General features: G+C 48.6%; 1 protein-coding gene across 3 annotated transcripts in view; it reads left to right on the forward strand.

The window, feature by feature from the left end:
* Positions 1-22,488, forward strand: part of CALN1 (calneuron 1) — a 495,446-nt gene that overhangs the window by 107,805 nt on the left and 365,153 nt on the right. The window contains exon 1 of one of the 3 annotated variants that reach the window (XM_079946287.1): positions 5,865-6,157. The exons of the other annotated variants lie outside the window; for them this stretch is intronic. The gene's annotated coding sequence lies outside the window, so the exon portion shown is untranslated. Of the gene's footprint in view, positions 1-5,864; positions 6,158-22,488 lie in introns of those variants that run through there. 3 annotated transcript variants of the gene reach the window in all.

A 22,488-nucleotide genomic window follows, 5' to 3' on the forward strand; every position in this document is an offset into this window, starting at 1 on the left:
ATTATTTTCTCTCTAAGCCTGTGGTATTCTCAAAATCTCTGAGATATTATCTTTTTGGCCTTTTGGTCCAATGTTACTTGGAAATCAGCTAATGTTTCAAAAGCAAAGGCAGCAGAGAATGTCAGGTTCACACCAATGCCCTTTCCTTCTCTCTGGGTTCTTGGCCCCATTCTCAAGCTCTTAACTTTGATTCCATTTTTTTTAATTGGCTAATATAAGTCTTTGAGTATTTTTTCCAGAATATGTAAAAAAGCCATTTACTTTCTTACCTGTTTCATTTGGAAAATATTTTTCTCTTCCTTTCATACATGTTAACAACTTAAATGAATGTATAAGCCCTGGGTGATACCAATTACCCTCTCTCTCTTGTTTCATTTTTCATCTGTGATCTAGTGTTACACACACTCTTGAAGCTCTTTTCTTCCCTTGGTTGATAACTTGTTTTTGTTTTGTTGATAACTTAAATTTTCTTATCCTAGAAATCAAAAGAATTATCAGCATATGTGTCAATGTAATCTCTTTTCATTAATAATCCAGTCACAGAGTAAACCTTTTGTTTTTTGAAAGGCAGAGAGTGTGTTATTCTTTTCATAGGTATATACTAATGTTTATTGCTTTGAAAAAAAAATACAGGGTATTTTTCTCATTAAAAAAATTAAGCCAATATTAAAAATATTTGTTGTAGAACATTCATATAATATATATCTAAAAAGTAGAAGTCTCCTTAATACTGATTCTCCAGAGTTACTTAAGTAACAGATAGCATTCCAATAATATTATGTAACATCTTACAGAAAAATCTGAGTGAACTTTTTGGCCAACCCGGTATTTATGGACACTATGTACAAAGTTTTCTTTTTCAAAAATGGTATCATGCACATTATTTTGCAATTTGCTTTTTTCACTTTACAATATAGTTTGGAAATCTTTCCAAGTTAGCAAATTTTTCTGGTTATCTACTGCTGCATAACAAATCACCCCAAAATTAAATGGCTTAAAACATCAATGTATTACTACCTCTTTTAGTCTGTGGGTCAGAAATTCAGACAGGGCACAGTGTGGATGGTGTCTCTCTGCCCTATAATATCTGGGTCCTCAGCTAGGAAGACTCTTACAGCAGGGTCTAGAATAGCTGGGGACTGGCCAGATATCTATCTCTATCTTTCCCTCTTCCTCTCCCTCTCCATTTCTCCTTTATTAACTTGCTACCTCCTATCCTCCACACAGCTAGCTTGGGCTGCCTTGCAGCATGGCAGACTCTGGGTAATTGGACTTCTTACATGGTGACTTAGGGCTCTAAGAAAGTGTTCCAAGAGACAGGACATAAAAGCTTCCAGTTTAAGTCCTAAGCCTGGAAACTGGAACAAAATAACTTCTTTATTTGGTTAAAGAAGTAACATATCCTGTCCAGATTCAAGGGAAGGGCGATGTAGATCCCAACTTGATGACAGGAATATTAAAGAACGTCCAGCCATAGTTAATGCAACACGGTAAAAAATTCACCTTCAATCAAGCATTATTTACATTTTTCTAACATGAAACATACCCAGACACATCCAAAAGTTCCAAAAGTCTCATCTCCTTGTGGCACCAGGTTCAGGCTTGAGGTCGTGGATCACTTCATCTAAAGCAGGTTCAGGGGAGGTTCTTCTCAATCTGAAGATCTGTGAGCTCCTCCTTCCTCTTCACTAAATACCCTCCACACACCCGTGAGGCAGAGATACAGTAAGTGCAACAGACACCCCGTTCAACAGGGGAGGGTGTGGGTGGTGTTTCCTATAGCAGCCACACTGGCTCATAGCAATTGTGAAATCCAGCTGGGAACGTGTCATCGGTTCCTTAATTAAGGCCCAGTCCTGCTTCTTGGGAATGATTCTTCACAGCTCTTGGCCTCATCTTTTGGGCTTTTGGTTCCTCTATCAGCCATTCTCCCTCTCTCATAAGAAACAACTCTTCTTTGCAGCGTGTTTATTGTCCACGGACGGTCAGGGATCCAAAGGCCTCCTTTCCTTTTGTACTGTCTCCGTCCCTTTCAGCCCCAAACTGGTATGTTTTCTTTAAAAACATTGAGGGCTTCCTGTGAGTTAAACTAGAATCCATCCATTAGAGAAAAACTACACTTACACACCTCTTGAAGAATAGGCCCTTCTCTATTTTCAGCCCCTGGTGAGGCTGCTGAGGGACCACGTCTCTGGGATTCTTAGAAGCTCTTTTAGGCCTGCCCTTAAATATGTGTGAGGTCTTAACAAGGGATTTGACTGCACCACATCCCCAACTTAATCTTTATCTGGAGACCACATTTTACTGCCCTGGATTTGAATGTTTTTGCCTGGAGATGTCAGAATGAGCAACAGTTCTCCTCTCGAACACAGCAAGTCCTGGTTCTTTCTATTTCCTCTAAATTCTACTCAGAACAATGGAATGATTTCTGCTTTAATTCATCTCTGCTTGTCTTTTATCACAGGCATCTAGAAAAACCCAGTTGGCTCCTTCTATGATCTACTTGGAACTCTTCTAGTCAGATCCATGAGTTGCTTAGGTAGCCTTCTCATCTGTGTCACATTACTACAGGCAACTGTTTTGCTAACTGACCCACCAGTACATGGCTCAGGTGCTCTGTTTCCCAGCTTCCAGGAACAGTCTTCTTGGCGTCCTTCAAGTCATTTCCAGGAGTCTTCCTGAGGCCCTTGAGGCTTTCACTAATAGACTTACGAGGCACTTCTGCGTTGTCCAATCCCAAAGCCAACGTTTTAAGTGTTTGTTACAGCGCCAGTCTACTTCCAGATACTGAATTTTGTTCTGGTTTTCTGTTGCTGCCTAACAAACCACTCTAAAACCTCCTGCCACAAAGTAGAGAATGTGCGTTGTAAAGAAGCCAATGCATTCCATTGTCCGCATTTTGATAGGATACATGAAAAATGTTACCCTCCAGCACGTACCCAAATGATTTTTTCTTTTTCTGCCTATTTCTCTTCAGAATGCAACAGACCCCGTCATCCCCCTCTACCCTTCACTGTCTTGGGCACTTGAAGTAGATGTAGTTATTATATAGAACTGCTTTTTCAGGTAAAACAAAAGAAGGAAAGACAGGGGAATGGCTGAGGTAGAGGTGGCAATGACTTGGACCATGTTAGAAAATGTTTACCACTTGGTAAGGTAGCAATCGTCCAGGTGTCTGATTTGTATAACTCTGAGTCCCAAAGCTAGAGGTAGGTGATAGAACCAAGTTAATGCTTACTCCCAGCTGTTTGCTGGAGGGCTGTATTATTCTGGGTTGGAGAGAGTACTTATGCCAAATCAAGGTACAAATGCATGGAACCCATTTTGTTCCATGTTGGTTTTAGCTTCCATTGTGATATTTGGTACAAGATTTTCTTTGGCAATTTAACAGGAAGGAGCTGACACATTTTGACCCTTAATAAATATATATTGAACAAATAAATAAAAGTTGGAGCAAGGGTACCAGGGCCTGAGAACCTGCAACCCTCTTAACCTGGAAGTCTCAAAACGGTCATAGTTGGCGAGGACCAGGAAACTGTATTTAGTGTAAAGTCTGCCACCTGGCTTTCTAGTTCTTGATGTCCATTGAGATCCTTGATTTTTTTCTTTCAAGGTTATGTCTTTGACATCTGTTAACTACTCATGAATAATGACAATAGCCAGCATTTGTTGAACACTTACTATGCCTGGAGCTGAGTGAACTGAGTGAATGGCTATTCCAGGTTATCACATTTAATGTTTACAACAACCTTATGGAGTAGATACTCTAATTATCCCCATTTGACAGATGAGGACAGTGAGATTTAGAGAGAACCAACAGTTTGCCCAAATTCACACAGGCAGTGAGGGCAGAGATCTGACAGATGTGTCCTGCTCTGGTTAAACGGTTAAATCTACTTTCTACCAGGAACTCCATGTGTGTATATAGACTTGCTTAAGGGACTTTGGTGACTTGGTTGCCATCCAGAAAACGACAGAACAACTGCTACAGAGGCAACAGATTACTAGAAAATGCAGCTTTCATCCAAACTAAGAGATCGGTGGGAAAGATCATTCTGAGACTCTATCCACTCTTTTAGTTCATCTGCCCGTGACCCTTCAGGGAAACTCTTGGAAGTGCCTTCTCTGTATTGATACATCTCTGAACTAGGTAGGTGAGATTCAGCCAATGGCTTACGAAGATAATTTTGGAAGTAGGGCAGGTACAAGGAAAGATAGTAAGAATACGAGGTAGCAAATGCTAAATGCCAAAGGTATGGTACCAGCAATGAGTGCTACGAGGGCTCAGAGGAACCACGCCCAGGCTGCAAACCAGGAGGTGCAGACAAGGAGGGGACCCTGATTAACTTGGGCCGCTGGCTGGCAGCACCAGTGCCCACGTTCTCTTGGCAGCCGCCCCAGCAGGAACAGAGGTGACTGCTGAGTTGTTTGGACAAGAGGCTTACGGCAGTATTGCCTGCTTGGCTCCTGATTGGTGTGAGAATTTTTATATATATCTTTTCTTTGATTCTGGGAATTGGAAGACTCTCAGTTGGTGGCACAGTCTTTCTGCCACCTAGAGGGGGCAGGAAACTAGGGACCCTGGAAAAGAGAGTGCTGTGAGGAAAGAGTAGCCTGCTCCAGCCAGGTGGGTTCCTTCTCCTGTGGCGCACCCTTGGGAGGAGCAGAAAGGGACTGGTAGGTGCCTGATTCTGTCTATGGGACAGAGATGCGTCTTGGTGTTCTGATTTTTCTTTTCTTTCTTTTCCTTTTTTTTTGACGACACAAAGCTTGGTAGCACTGTGTATTCTGTCAGCTTCTGGGCACATGAGAGGTAGACAGGTGGGGACCAGAAAAGGTGACTGGAGGCTCTAAGCTAACGGGTTGCCCTTGAGGCACAGGGCAGAGGAGGAAAGGGGTCTGTCTGGGTATGGACTTGGCAGGGGGCAGTGCCAGGGCAGGTTGCAGACGGTCTTTGAGATGCCTAGCTCACACCTGTGTCCAAGCACCCTCTCCCCCTCATCAAATCCATTCTGTGACCTTGGAAAGGGAAGTGGGGGCCAAACCACGTGTTCTCAGGCCCTGGGGAGAGGGATCAGAGGTCGGAGGGCGATCGCCGCAGAAGTGCCTCCCTCGATGGTGCTGGGGTGAGCACTTCGAACCCTCCTCCTCCCCCGGTTTTGGCCGCCGGCACCTCAACTCGGCGCCCGCCCTCCCCCCGGGCGCGGATGCAGGTGTGATCCTGGCCCTGGGGATGAAGTAGTTAAGGTGGGGGGCGCTTGGGTAAGTTGTCCAATACCGAGGAACAGCAGTTTGCCGGAGTTAACGTGGGCAGCTTCTTTGGGGAGGAAGGAAGGAGGACCGTCTGCCAAGCTCCAGTTCGCCCCCCGCGCGTGTGCTTGTGTGTGCAGTGCGTGTGTGTGTGTGTGTGTGTGTGTGTGTGTGTGTATGCGCGAGTGTGAGTGCGCGCGCGCCGAGGCGTTCCTCAGGTTGCGCTGCCTGGAAACCGAGGGAGCCATTGGCAAGGCGGAGGGGTGGGGGGTGGTGTCTCCCAGACCCCCCGAGGCGAGGCGCGCCCCGAACCCCGGCTCCTGACGCGGGCGAAGGCAGGGCGGGGAAGGCGCCGCGGGCGGTTTCAAGGCCCCGGGGGGCCCACCGGGGAGGAGCCGGGGAGGAGGCCGGAGCTGCATGGAGTTTCTAGGGCGCGCAACTCCGGCGGGGCCTCGGCCACTGGGCTCCGGGGCTCAGCGAGGCAGCCGCGCACATGGGCTGAGCCCGCGCGCCGGGGCTCTGCACGGCCAGCGGGAGCGGGAGGGGTAGAGGAGCGCGCCGAGCCGGGGGTGCGGGGCAGCGTCCCCAGACGGGAGCCGAGGACAAGGACAGGAGGAGCGCGCCCAGACCGCGCTCCGAGCCGACGAGGGGCTCGCGCCGGCCCCGGCGCGCGCTTGGGGAGCGGCCCGGGGCGCCGTGGGAGCCGGCGGCAGCGAGGATGCCGGCGCGGGGCCGCGGCGGCCGGCCGGGGGTGTGAGCGTGAGGCTGAGCGCTGCCCGCCGGCGCCTCCCCCCGCGCCGCCCCCTCCCTGCGGGCCTCGGAAGAAGCCCCCGGCGCGCGCGGAGGCGCCTCGGAACCCGGGCTTCGGGGCGGCGGGCCCGCGCGGCCGGCCCCGGCCCAGCCAGAGGTGAGTGCCGCCGCCCGCTCGCTCCCGCCCTCTCCTCTTCCCTCAGTCCTTGCCCCTCTGTACCGTACCCCAAACCCGCGGCTGTCGCGGGCCCCTGGCCCCGGAGTGGGCGGGCGACAACGCCTCCCATACCTGTTGGCGCTGGCAGAGGGCACCGGGCGGGCTGGGGGTTGTCCGAGCTGCCTTGCCCTCCCTGGGGGTGGCTGCTGGCCGCCAGCCCCAAGATGTGGGGCCGGGGCAGGGCCGCGGGTGTCCCACCCGGGTGTCCCGGAACTGTGCGGGCTGCAGGCTGGGAGCCGCTCCCCGAGTCCCCCGCGCCAGTGGCCGCTAGTCTGCGCGCCCCCGGCCGCGGGCGCCGGGGCGGTGGAAGGGAGGAGAGCTGCACCGCAGCCCAGGTGGGAGAGCGGGGCGGCTTCCAGGTATCCGGGAAGCCGGGAGTCATGGCGATCGGCGGAGGATTGTCTCCATCTCCAGCCCAGGCGCGGGCTGCCCGCCCTCCGGGGCGCACGCTCCTCGCTGCCACCCGCCCGGCGCCCGCGGGCCCTGGGGAGCGCGGGATCACCCGGAGGCCTCCGGCAGCCCAGCCCGGGACTCGGCTGCCACTCAGCTGGACCCTGGGTCCCCAGCAGCTCCCTGAGTCCCGCTCTCGGGTAGAGGCGGGCGCCGACTCTGCCGGGCAGTCTGGGTTTACCGGGTGCCCCAGCCTTCCCGGACTGGCGCGACGGGGAGTGAACTTCCTCAGACTTGGCCTGAGGGCGCCTAGGCAGCAGCAGGTAGTTCTGGGGCCGGCGTCGGGGCCAGGGAGAGCGGAGGACGCCTAACCCGACGGGGTGGGGCCGCCGAGAGTGGACGGAGGGCCACTTTTTAGCATCGAGGCGCCAGCCACGTGTGCCCTCTGCCCCCACGCCCAGCATCATTTCCCTCTGCTCTTTTTCCTTTGCGGACCAGTGTGTGGGGCAAGCGCCTTCCTTGCCCTTGGTGTTGAAGCCCTTTGCCCCGGGGAACGGTGCCTGCAGTTCCTGAGGTGCCAAGACTGGGGCGCCATCCCCAGCCCCTGAGCTTGATTTTTGGCAGAATAGGACACTTTGCTGGGCTCGGAGAAGAGCAGCTCAGTGCCGGCTGTGTGTGTCTGTGTCCACTGAAGTCTGATTAGCGGTACCATAGTAACTACATTCTAGCGTGGATAAGAGCAGCCTCGGGGATAGAGTTGAGGTGCCCTTCTCTGGGCAGAATGGGTAGATTTCTGCCCTCTGTGTGTACACACACAGGCCATTTGTGCAAATGTGAAAACTCATAACTCTTAGGATTTCCACGTTCTGCTTCTCTAACTGCTGACTTCAGTCCAAAAGATAAACTCGTTTTCAATTTAGGCATCAGAGCTTTGGAAAGGGTTTTAAAGCCATTGGTGTGAAATTGTCTTGGGGCTGGAGCAGGACACGGTTTTCATCCCAGCCTGATTCCAGCTCTCCTCCTTGGCTTGTTTTTATTTCATCTTTGGGGGCTGAAGAAGGAGGTGTTGGTGGAGTCCCCGTTTTCTTTGCTACGTGTCTCTATGAGGCTCTGAAGTCTGGAGGGCAACTCGGACCTCTCCTGTGCTTGCTGCTCTATTGGGACACCCCGGCTAAGGATCCATTCCTGGGCTCCAGGAGCCGCAGAGCTTTGCTGGTTCCTTAGGCAGCTGGGCCCCACGAGTGCCCGATGGATGCCCCCGGGCCGTGTTCACCCCGCAGCCTGCTCTGGTGGAGGCCCAGCCGAGCGCCCCCCCCCCCCACCCGCCCTTTCTGAGCTCACTGCAGACATGTGGGTTTTTCATGGCAGTAGCTGCCTGAAAAACAGCTATGTTTACTGAGAAGCTGGTCTTCAACACTGATGTTGGTTACTGGCTGTATCCAAGTGGAGTAATGAAAACAAAACTCTCTGGAAACCCAATCCCTCGGATATTTTATTGGAGGAGTGCTAAATCCGCTTAGAATTGTTCATAGAGATCACCTTTCTCTGACCTCCGACTGTAACTATTGCCAGTAATCAGGCCTTCAGTGAGGGTGCAGCATAAGGGCTTTGTAGGAAGAAAATCATTTCATTCAGCTGGTTCCGAGGAGAACGCACGATGGGCGGGACTTGATGGAGACCCACGGCTCCCTTTCCTCGCTGAGGGGTGATGGGGTTTGCGGGGGGCGGTGAGGCTGCGCGTGTGACAGCTGCTTGGCCGAGTTTAACAGTTATCTCCGCAGTGGGAGGCCTCTGATAAGCGCCCAAGTATTGGGCAGGGTTCGGCTGCAATCTAGAAATTTCTTTTCCATAGCAAGTGGCTTTGGGAGGGACAGTGTGCTCCCGGGTCAACAGCCCGGGAGGGGTATCTGACGGCTGGTACTTTGCCCCGGCGCGGCGTCCGCTGTCTTGCTGGCTTTCCCAGCCCACTCCAGCGCTGACAGCCTCTGCAGTGCTCAGTGGGTGGCAGAAGGGGGCGCTAGTTCTTATACTGAGAGGAATTCTGGTGGCTCAGCGAGAACTTTGGACATTTAAGGTCTTTGCAGACCCTCTTAATTCGGATTTCTGGGACCCTTCTAGATGCCAGACACTTTACACATTGGAGCTCACGGAACTCCCATTTTTTCTTATTTGGAAACTGATGCCGAGGGCGGTTAACTAACTTTCCTGAGGCCGCGTAGCTTGTGGGTAAGAGGCAGGGTTACGGTTTCATTCAAAGAGGCCGGGGTTCCTGATTGGAAGTCCAGGGATCTTTCCACACTGCTGCCTATGATCTGAAGAGCGGTTAAGTAACCTTTGACCTTCGGTGCCTTGTCTAGGGTCAGACCCATGGCGGGTGCCCCCTCTGTGTTTGCTGAGTGAATCTAGAGCAGCATCTCATTCCTCACTCCTGACGAGGAAACTCAGGCACGGGAGGAGCTCTGCCTGGTGCAGTGGGGTCGGGGAGGAGGCCCTGCCCTCCACGTGTGCCCACACTGGAGCCACGTGAGGCGCGAGCCCAGATTGGCTTCATTATAGGCTGCCGCGTCTTTGTTTGTTTGCATGTTCCCTATCCGCGCCCACATTGGTATGGGGTGGGTGGCATCTTTGCTCTTCCTTCGAGGCTTAACCTGATGTAGTCAGAGTGTCTGAAACGTCCTTTTGCGATGGAGAACCATTAGGCAGCACAACCAGCAACAGCCCCCGATGCTTGTTAAAACCGCGTGCGTCCTGACTCTCGAGCGCTGAAACCATCCCTCGAGATGGGCAGGGCGTTGGCCGATCCCCCGGTTACCCCACTGGAGGGTAATTCTGCATGTGGTTAGAAAGGAGGAAAATGAAAGCACAGTTGTTGCATCCAACCTGGGGCTTTCCGAGTGAATTATGGTTTTAATCATTTGACATCTAACAAAAATGTATTCAGTGTCTATTATGTGGTAGGGATAGAGAGATGAATGTGACACGGCGGCCATCAATAAATTCACAGATTAGTGGGGAAGGCAGACCATGTGTGAGGCGTGCACGTTTGCGAGCAGAGACGCAAGGCAGCCCGCCTAGCATGGCAGCGATGTCTGAGCAGAGCTTGAAGGATGGTTATCAAGTGGCCAGCCTTACTTGGGGATCCCAGTGCAGAGGAAGTCGGGTGAGAGATAAGAAAACATGTGGAAAATGTGAGGAAGCAGCTGGTAGTTTGGAGCTCCTGGAGCTTCAAGGGTGAGGCAGGGAATGACAAGACAAGAGGCTGGAATGGCAGAAGGAAGGTTTTGGTCAGGACCAGGGGGCAGGCGGCATGGTCAGATCTGAGTTTTAGGTAAGTCCAGTTGGGGCCCTCGTGGAGAGCGGATTTGGCATTGAGGTAGACCAGAGGCGTGGTACCAGTGAGGCGGCTGGAGCTGAGGTTCTGGTGGGGAGCATGGAGAAGAGATGGCCCGAGCAGACATTTAGGAGAATTCTCAGTTAGGGTTCCTGGGTTGCAAACAACAGAAACTGACTTGGGCTAGCAGCTAAAGCAAACAAGGAGAGTGCTGTAGGAGTGCTGATGGGAGTTCGCAGGGCTGAGGGCCTGCCCGAAGAACCAGGCTTGCAGCAGCTGGGAGTCAGGCAGTCGAGGGCATCTCGGTGGCTGGAGTAGTCTTTCGGTTTCTCTCAGGTGATGCTATGGAAGTAAATGATCTCCAGCCTTTTCCTCCATCATCATCATATTTATTATTATTTTTTAAATTTTTATTATTCTGCTACATTCAGAATGCTCAGAGGAAATGTCTAACTGGCATAGCTTTGGGTCTTCATATCAGGAACAGTTTTCTGAAAGTTCATCCGAATGGGGAGAGGTAGTTTTTCTGAAAAAGGAAGTTGGAATGATCCTGCTAGAAGACTTGGGCATGTCCTCCACAGGAGGGATAGTTGGTGGGACTTACTGATCGATTGAGTAGGAGTAAGAGAAAGGAAGGGTATAGTGTGTCACCACAGAGTTTCTGGTTTAGGTAACGGGGTGGATAAACAAAATAAAAGTCTGGCCCAGACTAAATAACCCACTTGTTTTCCCGCCAGCAGGGCTGTGGGCCGCTCTCCGTTACCAGGCCACAGGAGAAGGTGACGGCCTATTTTAAAAAGTCTCATTAAGGGGCTGTGCTGCTGAGAATAAGGCCTGTTTAAGTAGGTTACTTAAGCTCATGCCCCACAAATCTGGGTACTTTGAAAACATTTTCATTCATTCAACCAGTATTTATTGAGCATCTGGTGTGGGTACTGGGGACAATGGTGAATAGAGGTGGTACTCTCATATTCTAGTGGTGTAAGACACAATAAAAAAATAAAAATGGAAAATAAAATTAGATGATATCATGGAGACAGATACAGGGGCTGCTTCAGATTGGGTGGTCAAGAGAGTTCTCACCGAAGAGCCATATTTAAGCTGGGTAAATCGGGGGAAGATCTGGGGAAGAACTTCCAGGCAGTGGCAGCAGCCAGTGCAAAGGTGCTGAGGTAGGAACCGCAGGGTGCTTTAGAGGAACAGGAAGGAGGCTGGTGTGGCAGGAGATGTGTACCGAGAAGCAGGGGCTAGTTCCTGAGGGTCCTCAGAGGTCACCCTGTAGAGTTTGGGCTTGATATACTGAGTTTGATGGGAGCACAAGGAGGGTGTTAAACGGCAAAGTGACGTGATTTAATTTACGTTTTCAAAAGATCACCCTGGCCGCTGTGCATTCTGTGTGCACTCCCTTGGTGCAACAAAGAGAGTCTTTATTCATTAGAGTATAAAATGAAATGTAGTGTTGAAGAGTAACAGATGGAGAGAAAATGCCTTGGTGACCTTAATTTAGTGGTTTCTAATGTACCAATTAAACATGGGTATGGACAAAACCACATTTCTAGTATGATTTCAGTTTTGTTTAAAAACTTGGTACAGAAGAATAATAGAAAGAAGTGGACTAAATATGTGAACGTTGTTGTCCCAAGGAGTTGGCATTATGAATATTTGTTTTGTTTTTTTTAAATGAACTCAAATGTATTTTATAATCAGAAACAAATTGTTTTAAAATGTAGATGCTGACGACCACTAATGTCTTGAATGAATGGGGTGTTGTGAGACTATATCGACTGAACACTTTTTCCCTACCGTTTTATTTCTGGAAATTTTAATGTCAAAAACCCATGGTCCTGGTTGGGGCAGAAATTAGGATGCTTCTTTTGCACCAGCTGTCCAATGGGTGGCTTTTTTTTATGCTTAAAAATATTTTTCATTATGAAAGCCAGCATTCTTCTTTTTAAAAGAAATTAAAGCCGTACAGAAATGTTACATAAAAAAATGAAAGCACCTTTCTGCACTCTCATTCCCCAGACCATTCACATTTCCGTACATAGATCGTTAGATTTTCTTCCTTTGCATTTCAAACACCTATATCGATATTTTGTCGAAGCGTTTTGGAATATTGCTGTCACAGGTCACCCTATCTCCGAATGACTCTCCCAAATTCCTTCCTCTAGAGCTTGAAACCTTGATGACCTTTTTCCCCTTGAAACAAAATCATTAGGAAACTTGAACACATAACTTAGCTAGGAGAAAGGGTACCTTGCCTTTTTTAGTATTCAGAGTGTTTACTGAAAGCATGCTTTATACTTATAAAAAATAGAGCAATTAAATAAAAGTTCATCTCTGAGCATTTAAACAATATTGCTCTAGTGTTAGAGCCCCAAAGTTGGGTTCATGATTACAGATCACTTCTACTTTTTCATTAACACAAGTTAGCTCATATGAAAACTTAGAAGTGCAAGTCAGGGAGCTTGGTTCATTATTTTGGTGACGTATTTATGACCACGGAATATTATCCTTTGAAAACGGGAAAAGCAAAGTATTCCACTAAGTGTTACTTAGAGCTATTGATGTGTTTGGGAAACGCTGTCCTGCGTGGTCTCACCACGCAGACTGGCTTTGGGGATTGCAGTGTCAGGAATGAACTGCTACCAACTCCATGCTAGTGTGTTGGATGGGAGACTCATTATGCGATTCAGCAGAATTACTACCTTTCCCATCAGTATTTTAATTAAACACATCCTTTCTTGGGGGAAGAGAAGAGTGAAGACATGCTTAGAAGAAAATGCTTGTAAAGTAATAGAACCATGGAGTTTATGAGAGAGCAGGGACCTTGGTTATCTCAGTTTACAGATGGGGAAAAAGAAGGACCAGGGAGAGCAAATGACACGCGCTCCGTTACACAGCCACTTTCCCCACCCCAGCGCCTCTTCCCTACACTCTGCACCGGCTCTGTGTTGTTAGAAAAATGAATTTATTTTGGTAAACCCGAGAATTAGGAAAGCGTGCTGAACCTGATGAAAAATGGGAGGGTTTTTGTGCTGTTCGTTCATTCTGTAAAGTGTAATCTGTGTACTGATAACAGGCCTAATTACTGTGTAAACATTTTTATAGCCTGGTAAGAAAACCTAAAACATCTGTACTGCACATGGATGGAGCATTTCAGCCTCCAGCACCCACCACTCGTTCTTAAATCCAGTTGCTCTGTTATTTCCTCTGGTCTACGGTGGATGATTCATTTCATGCACAGACACATAAACACATATTCCGGATCCGGTGGGAAGTGACAAGTAATAATAGCAAACTTGCATCGTGCTTACTACGTGTCATCCACTCTCTGATTATTAGCATTTCCCCCATTTTACAGATGAAGAAATGAAGAAGCAGCTCAGGGGCCCAGGTTAGCCCGTGTTGGATGGGACCCACCACACCATAGTCTCCCTTCCAGAGGCATGTTAACTTGCTAGGTGAAGTCTCCACCTTCCCTTGCCTCCCAAAGACAAGCAGGCTTTCTGCAGTAAAGATCAGGTGGGACTTTGTGAAATCACTTCAGTTAAACCACTTTTCGTTTGGGCAAACTCATGAATGTAGAGCTGCCAACAGTTCCCCACGGGGATGACGTTTTCAAGTCTGCTTGGTGGGTTGCCCCAACCCCTTCCCTTCCTGAGTCACTTGGCAGTAACTGGTCCAGGACAGATCATCTGCCCTCAGCTGAGGATGGTGGTTCTGTTTGCACTCCAAGACTCAACCCTCAAGTTTGCTGCACCGATACTAACCGACCTGTGAGCCCTGGTAGATTCAAGAACTGCTAGCTCCCAGCTTGGCTCCTGTGCTGTCTTTACATAAACACCAAAGTCTCAGCTTCTCACACCTAAGGAGAGAAGTGCTTTCAGTAACCCAGAAGCACAGAATCCGTGGGGCCCTCAAAGGGCAGTAGGTAACGGGGAGGAATCATAATGGAAGGAAACATAGACGTTGGTGGTTACTGTCAGTGGGTCCTCACTCAGAGATCTTAGCCTTAAGTTGTTAGGAATGATGCAGGCTGATTCGGAATCTTGCACACCAGAAGGGACTGAAGCCGAGGAGGATTTGCACTGGACTCTTCTGGCTGCCTGAGTTCCAGCTGCTGGCCCGAGGGTTCCATGTGCTTGGAGATAGATCCCTGCATGGAAGGTGCTACTGTAGAAGCAGGCAAACACTGCGTTTGCCATAAGAGACAGAGAAAGAAACAGAGAGAGAGAGAGAGAGACAGAGAGAGACAGAGAGAGAGAGAGACAGCACACCAGTGCTGCCAGGTAGCTTCTCCTGGAGTGGCCACGTCCTCCAGGACCTTGGAGGACGTGGGATGGTGACCCATCATCAACTAGCACTCCAGCTAGCGGGTGACCCTGCTGTGGCCTTGGGAAAGGTGATACAGATCTTTCTAGAGGGAGGTTAGTTGGCTCTGGATTTGAGTTTTAGAACCTGAGCCTGAGAATTTAGTTCAGTGCTTCTCAGACTTTGCTGCACATTAGAATTCCCTGGGCAGCCTTAAAAAAAGTCCCAATGCCCCATCACATCCCAGACCAGTGAAATCTGAATCGCTGTTGTGGGGAGGATGGGACAAAGCCCCCCCACCCAGGTGATTCCACTGTGCAGCCAGCTTTGAGAACCAAGGCTTTAGGACAGCTTTTCTCAAAGGAAAATGCCTGCACATTGCCAGGGGATCTTGTTCAAATGCAAATTCTGATGCCCTGGAGCAGGCTGAGTGCACCTGCATTTTTCACCAGCTCCACGTGCTGCTGGAGGGCAGGGCCTGGTTAAGAAGAATCCTGTTCTTGACTTACTTAGCTTCACACAGATGGCTTCTGGAATCGCCTTTTCATGAGAGTATGGCCTCTTTGGTTCATTCAAGGCAGGGTTGGAGAACAGGGGGCCCGGATCCTGCCTCCCCTCACTTTGTATTCTTATAAAGAAGAATAGAGCAATTAAATATTCATTAAAAGTGCATCTCTGAACATTTAAACCTTATTGCTCTAGTATTAGAGCCCAAAAGTTGGTATCGTGATTACAAATCACTTGCATTATTTGTCTTTCTGGATCCAGCACTTTGTCCCGTCCCTGGTCAGCATTTATAGAGTCAGAATCAAAGGCTCAGAGAGCTGGAAGGGACGTTAGGAATTATCTAGTCTAAACCACTCAGTTTTGGAGAGGGGGATGCCGAGACTCAGAGAGATTTGTCCAGAGTCACAGATCATCAGGCCGGGGCTGCTGTGGATGCGAGACCAGGAGGAGGGACGCGGGAGGATGACTCCTGGAGAGAAGACACCCCTGAGCTGCTCCTGGGGCAAGGGAATCACAAGACACAGACATGCAGAAAGACCATGGATATAGTTACGTTCAAACACCTGTGAATCCAGAAATGTCACTGCCAGTGATACCTGTGATTCGCCATCCCCTCCTTCCAAATTTAGGTAAGGACACAGAAGTGTGACCAAGTTGTTTGCTTCTGTGGTTGGAGTTGACACCTCGACAGATATTCAGTAGCCTGGTCCCAGGCGGGATGCACACGCAGGCCGCCCTGCTTCATGCAAAATAATTACATTTACCATTTCCACCCCAAATATTTTCCTCCTGTCGTCCAAACAAAGAAGGAACATTCTCGACATACAGGTTTCTGGATGTCACGGTGGATTGTGTTAAACCCGCTGTAAGAATAGTTCATAATTGATGTTCTTGGCATTTATCACCAAGCCGTGACATGTTCAGCAGGTGATGACTAATAAATTATATTTTGTTGGATCCTTTTTTTCCACTTTTTCAACTCCAGGCACCTGTTTCAGCATGTCAGTGTTGACAGGGACGTTTTCCTGCCCCTCTCTTTATGCTTCTTAAACTAACTTGAGATAAAGGCAGTGGGCGTGAGACCGAGGGGCTGAAATGGACATTGCTTTCTTAGGGTGTTTTATTTCGCCCTAGAAGGTCAGATTTTTCTTTCTTTCTTTCTTTTTCTTTCTTTTTGGCTGCGCCATGCTGCTCGCAGGATGTTAGTTCCCCGGCTGGGGACTGAACCCAGGCCACAGCAGTGAAAGCCTAGAATCCTAACCACTATGCCACCAGGGAACTCCCAAAGGTCAGATCTTTAAACAGAGTGGGAGAAGACTTCTTACGGGCACATGAAAGTTAGTATAAAGACTGAGGCAGTATAATTATAGCTAATGGTTATATAAGTCCTCCTTTCTGAGTACTTTACATGTGTTAACTCATTAAATCCTTTCAACAAGGATTTAATGAAATAGACACTGCTGTTGTCTCCATTTGCATGGATGAGGACACCAAACCAGAGAGAGCTTAAGTACTTTACTGAAGGTCACACAGCTAATGAGTAGTGAAGCTTGACTCTAAAAGCTATGCCCTTAAGCTGTACTGCCAGCTGAACCAGGCTGTGCTGCCTCTGTAATTCTGATTGCCCAGGACATGCCAGGGGCTGCAGAGAACTTCCACAGGACATTGTCACCCAGACCCCGACTCTGCCATTCCCCTCCTGGAGCACCCTTTGACCTTTGAGTGGAGGCCTGCTAATTCCCACCGCTGGGCTGGGTCCCGATGGCGTTGGCCTGGTCCTGTTTCCCCCGTCTTTGCTTTTCTAGTTCTCTGTAGATGTGTCCGCTGATGGGCCTACCTCTGGGCCAACCCTAGTTCATAAACTAAACTCCAGTTGGTAGGGTTGGAGTGTCGTTTAGGGCAACTGTGTGTACGGTAGCATCAGATACCTGTGTCCCATTGGACTTTCAGACTTTACACCTTGCCGTGTTGGCCATGCATGGACTCAGTTCTGGCCTTCAGCCTCCCATTGAACTCAAGGGCGAGGACTGGGCCTTGAGTCTGTGACTCACTCTTGCTGGACTGTTCATATCGGTTGATCATATTCCCCTAACATGAGCCTCTAGTGGGGGTTCTGCCCCTGGCAAACAGATGGAACCCCTGGGTTCTCCCTCACTTCAGGCTTGTTCTCTGGCCTGGATCTCCTGGGTCTAGTCCTTGCCTGAGTTGTGCCATGATTGCGCTGCCCTTGGCCGTGGGCTTGGGGCTGCCCGATGCTTCACTGTCCCCAGCCCATGCCCACTGCCTTGGTCATCGGCTCGGCCTGGTCTTGGCGCTCCCTCTCTTCCTGTTTGTCTGGTGTTGCTGCCTGATTTTCACCTCTGTTCCTTAGGGGCTGGCAGGCCTTTTCTGTAAAGGGGCATAAAGTGTATATTTTGGGCTTTGCAGGTCCTCTGGTCCCTGTTGCAATGACTCAGTTCTGCTGTAGTAGCTGGAAAGTAATAACCACGGACAAGATGTAAATGAATGCGTGTAGTTGTGTTGCGATTACACTTTATTTACAAAAACAGAGGGTGGACTGGATTTCAGCCCGTGGTCGTAGTTTGCTGACCCCTGCTTCAGGATGCCATTGGCTGCCTCTTTCTTTCAGCCTACAGTGATTCTGTCTCTTTAGAGATCACTGGCATGCCTAGCCTAGAACCCTGGACCACGAATTCTACTCTGAATTCCCCATACCTGTGGACCTTCCTATAGCACCTATTGCTGTATTCACTTTGCAACCCTTGACCTTGAATAAAACCAACCATTCATTTTTATAAGTTCTCAGTCGGCTAAATTGATTCCATTAAAAATGTAGGTCGTTCAACAACAGCTGGGTCTTAAATTCTTTTTACAAATCCTGGTATTGAATTCTGGATGGTTTCTTGACCAGAAATACAATGGCCGTATTCCTGAGTCTCTTCTCCTTTGAATGCCCTCCTCCCCTCCCCACATGCATTCTAATCAGTTTCCATTTCTCCTGGGCCCAAATCTCAAATTTTCCTTCCTTTAACTCATCAGTGTAAGTCTCTCTAAAACTGTGCTTGATCTCACTGCATCCCCAGGCTGCCATCCTATTTCACTCCCTCTCTTTAGGGCAAAGCTTCTAAAAAGAAGTCTCGCCCCTGCCACACTCACTTTTTGACCTTATTCTTGTCTTGTCCGTTAACCCTTGGCTGCTGTCTGCCCCTACTGTTGGGCCCCTACTATAGTAAGTCTTATATACTTAATATATTGTAAACTTGCTTTTTGAAAGGTCACTGATATCCTCATTTTTAAAATCCAACGATGTGGACTCCTTTTTTTTTTTTTTTTTTTTTTTTTTTTGCGGTATGCAGTCCTCTCACTGTTGTGGCCTCTCCCGTTGCGGAGCACAGGCTCCGGACGCGCAGGCTCAGCAGCCATGGCTCACGGGCCTAGCCGCTCTGCGGCATGTGGGATCTTCCCGGACCGGGGCATGAACCCGTGTCCCCCGCATTGGCAGGCAGACTCTCAACCACTGCACCACCAGGGAAGCCCTGGACTCACTTCTCATACTTGGCAACATTTGACACCATTGACCGCCATTTCCTCAGGTAACTCCCCCCTGAATGAACTCCCCTGGCTTTATTCTCACCTCTAAGCTTTTTTTTTTTTTTTAATATTTATTTATTTGGTTGCACTGGGTCTTAGTTGCAGCTCACAGGCTCCTTACTTGTGGCTCGCCGGCTCCATAGTTGCAGCTTGCCAGCTCCTTAGTTGTGGCATGCATGTGGGATCTACTTCCCTGACCAGGGATCAAACCCAGGCCCTCTGCATTGGGAGTGTGGAGCCTTATCCACTGCACCACCAGGGAAGTCCCTCACCTCTTAGCTTTTTACGTTAGTCTGCTAGGGCTGCTGTAACAAAGCACCACAGACTGGGTGGATTAAGCAACAGAAATTTATTTTCTCACAGTTCTGGAGACTGGAGTCCAAGATCAAGGTGTCAAGCAGGGTTGGTTTCAGAGGCCGAGGGAAGGATCTGTTCCAGGCCTCTTTCCCTGGCTTGCTGACGGCTGCCTTCTCTCTGTCTTCATGTGGTCTTCCCTTGTCTGTGTCTGTGTCCAATTTCTCCTTTCTTATAAGGACACCAGTCATATTGGACTAGGACCCACTCTGATGATCTCATTTTAACTTAATTACCTCTTTAAATCCTATCTCCAAATATGGTCACATTCTAAGGTGCATTCTGAGGTTAGGACTTCAACATATGAATTTTTGGGGAGACACTATTCAGTCCTTAACACTTTTCCATCTCCACATTTCCCTTTACCACCCCTCAAATGCTGCTATTCCCAAAGTCCATTTCTTGGCCCCTTTCTTTTCGTGCTCTCTCAAGTTTCTCTCTTGGAACAATCTTCTTTCCCTTCACGCTTTAACTAGCTCTTGTAACATCGCATCTTATCAGACGTGAGATGTAAATTATCCCACGGGCGCTCCAAACTCAACGTGGCCCAAACAGAACGGACCGTTTCCTGTGCAATACACAACGCGTTCTCCTGCCTGGCCCGAGACCCCCAGCCCCGCAGACACTCAGAATAAGACGCTTGTTGTCATCTCTGGCCCTCTCTCCGCACCCACCGGTGACTGATGGGTGTGTCACTTCTGTTGTTTGGCACCGACATTCCGATCCCACTGGCACAGCTGTTATTCTGGGCTGGACGTGACCCTGCCCCTCCAGGTCCAGCCACTGGAAATGCAAGGTGAGTGATGCCACTGTGGACCCTTCCAGACCCTTCCAGTTGCATCTCACTGAGGTTGAAATTCCAACGCCTTAGTGACTTTCATTTGGCCTCCTTGGCCGTTGACCACTGCCGCCTTCGAGTTCCACCAGACCACAGACTCCTGTGCCTTTGCTCCTGCTGCTTCTGCAGCCTAAAAGCCCCTTGACATTTAAAGGCAGTTAAATCTGACTTTCCCGGTGGAGTGTTCCTTGATCCCCACGATGGATTTAATTTCTCCTTCTTCTGTGTTTGTGTAACTTTTATTACACAAATGTGTTTGTTACCTCGACGTTTACTGTAATGCTTCGTGGCTTGGGCTAGGTATCGTATTTAGAATTTCAGAGTACAGGAAAAGTCAAAATAAAGGGATTTTAGCAGGTGTCTGCCTTCTTCCAATGAGGAAATAGGCCCTCTACAAATTAACCTGCAGTTACGTCTTTGAGGGGAGAGGCTTGGTGGCGTGTGTGCATATGTAGATGTGTGTGTGCGCACATGTGTGTGTGTTTCTCCACTGTTCTTGGCACGGTGCTTTGCCCATAAGACGTGTTTGGAGATGTTTCTTAATTTTAGTTAGAGGGCAGTGCTGTGGGGATCTAGCTGTGTGTTTGGCACTCTGTGGTCTTAAGACTCGGACATCAACATAGGAAGAACAGACCTGTGTTGGTCGGCAAGATGGTTCTCACTGCAGGTAACCTTTGTCTCCATCACTTGCTCTGTGATGATTTGCTGTAGTGTACACTTCTCGCCCTGGGGAGGGGGCTGTAGAGGAGGAGAGGAAATGAATTAAATGAACCCCTTCTTTCCGGTCCTTGAATTCCTTGGAGAAGAGGTGGGAGAGGAAACAAAGGAAAATTAAAGTGTTTCTTAAAGGGACCTTTAAAGTAAATCTGAACAGACAAATAAGGGAGTCATTATTTGCATTGAAATCAAATAATTCACTGTAGGGTCCTCTTAAAAAAGGAAGTTCTGTCCTGAATTTGCGTGAGGTTTCCAGATCATTAGGTAATTGACAGAGGCAGGGAAAACCATCCCTGTGAACAGGAGAGGAAGCACAATTAGAAGTAACAAGCGAGCAGGTCAGATGTTATCATGCACATCGCTGGGAGATAGGGTTTGATCTATTGCACAGAGTCAAATATTTTTCTGAAAGGGTGTGGTGGTTTAACGGTCTTTTTTCCTTCTTTCCAATGCATGCACGAATCTCTACGTTTCACGCTTCTCAAGAAAGTCTTTGGGTTCCCGCGTTCACCAGGACTGGTGGCCAGCGGTGCGTCTTGGAGGGTCACTAAGTCCTTTCCCCTGGACGGGCTGGAAGAAGTGCACACACCCCTCCCCCCTTCCTTTCCTCTGGCTCAGAGCTCCTGGCTGTATCTGCGGGACATTTCCTAGACCAGGACTGTCTGGGAGCCACGAGGGCTCACCTTATGGTCACCGCTCTGTCTCCAGCGTTTGTTGTCCGGCTGTCCTGTCCTGCCAGATGCCAGCTGTCATTGGTCCCCCGCTGGAGCCAGCCAGGCAGAGCGAGCAGAGTTGTGGGAACAGTTGTAGCACCAAATTGCCCAGTTTAGATCCATTCAGGCTTCGTTTAGAAACGTTTGGGAATAAAATCCCCTGTGGCATGATGGGCGCTCAGACTCACCAACCCCTCGGGGCTCCCTGAAGGAGAAGACTCCTGCCATTCTGGTCTTGGCCTTCTTGTATTAAAATGTTGCTTTAAGTACAAAAGTAGAAGATGTGTGGTCAAGCTTTGGAGAATAAGCAAGGAGAAGACAATAAAACTCACTCTTAATCCTGTGAATCCAGAGGTAACTTGGGGATCACAGCTTGAGGATAAAATCTCCCAGAATTTGTGTTTGTACATGTGGGTGTTTTATGTGTGTTTACAAAGTATTCCTCTGTTTATTTGAAGGGGTTGTGACACGAATACCCTTGTGCGAGCTGCTTTTTAACTGACTGTATTGTGGATGTCTCGCCGGGTTGTTGTATGTGTTCCCACTTCATCATTTTTAATGCATGTATTCTATTCCACAAACAGGTGTGTGGTGTGTTATTTTTGACCTGTGTTATTTTTCTAAGGATAAATTCTTAGAAGTGGAATGATCAGGTCAAGGATTTGGGGACCTCTCCTAAAGATTTTCCCATTCCCACTTCTGATAATGTGGGATGACTCATTCCAGATGGCTTATTTCCATACGTCCTCACCATCCGCTATGGGCATTAACTCTTTTTAGAAATTCAGTAGCCAGATGGTTTTGCATTATTGTTTTATTCTGGATTTCTGGGATCATAAACAAACATGCACATTTTTTTTCATGTACTTATTGGCCGTTTGATTTTTCCTTTTGTGAGTTATCTATTGATATATATATATATATATATATATATATATTTAACATCTTTATTGGAGTATAATTGTTTTACAATGGTGTGTTAGTTCCTGCTTTACAACAAAGTGAATCAGCTATACATATACGTATATCCCCATATCTCCTCCCTCTTGCGTCTCCCTCCCACCCTCCCTATCCCACCCCTCTAGGTGGTCACAAAGCACCGAGCTGATCTCCCTGTGCTATGCGGCTGCTTCCCACTAGCTGTCTACTTTACATTTGGCAGTGTATATATGTCCATGCCACTCTCTCACTTTGTCCCAGCTTACCCTTCCCCCTCCCCGTGTCCTCAAGTCCATTCTCTATGTCTGTGTCTTTATTCCTGTCCTGCCCCTAGGTTCTTCAGAACCTTTTTTTTTTCTTTTTTAGATTCCATATATATGTGTTGTCATACTGTATTTATTTTTCTCTTTCTGACTTACTTCACTCTGTATGACAGATTCCAGGTCCATCCACCTCACTACAAATAACTCAATTTCGTTTCTTTTTATGGCTGAGTAATATTCCATTGTATATATGTGCCACATCTTCTTTATCCATTCATCTGTCAGTGGACACTTAGGTTGCTTCCATGTCCTGG

Source organism: Stenella coeruleoalba, assembly GCF_951394435.1.
Source record: "Stenella coeruleoalba genome assembly, chromosome: 15".
Classification (NCBI taxonomy): Eukaryota; Metazoa; Chordata; class Mammalia; order Artiodactyla; family Delphinidae; genus Stenella; species Stenella coeruleoalba.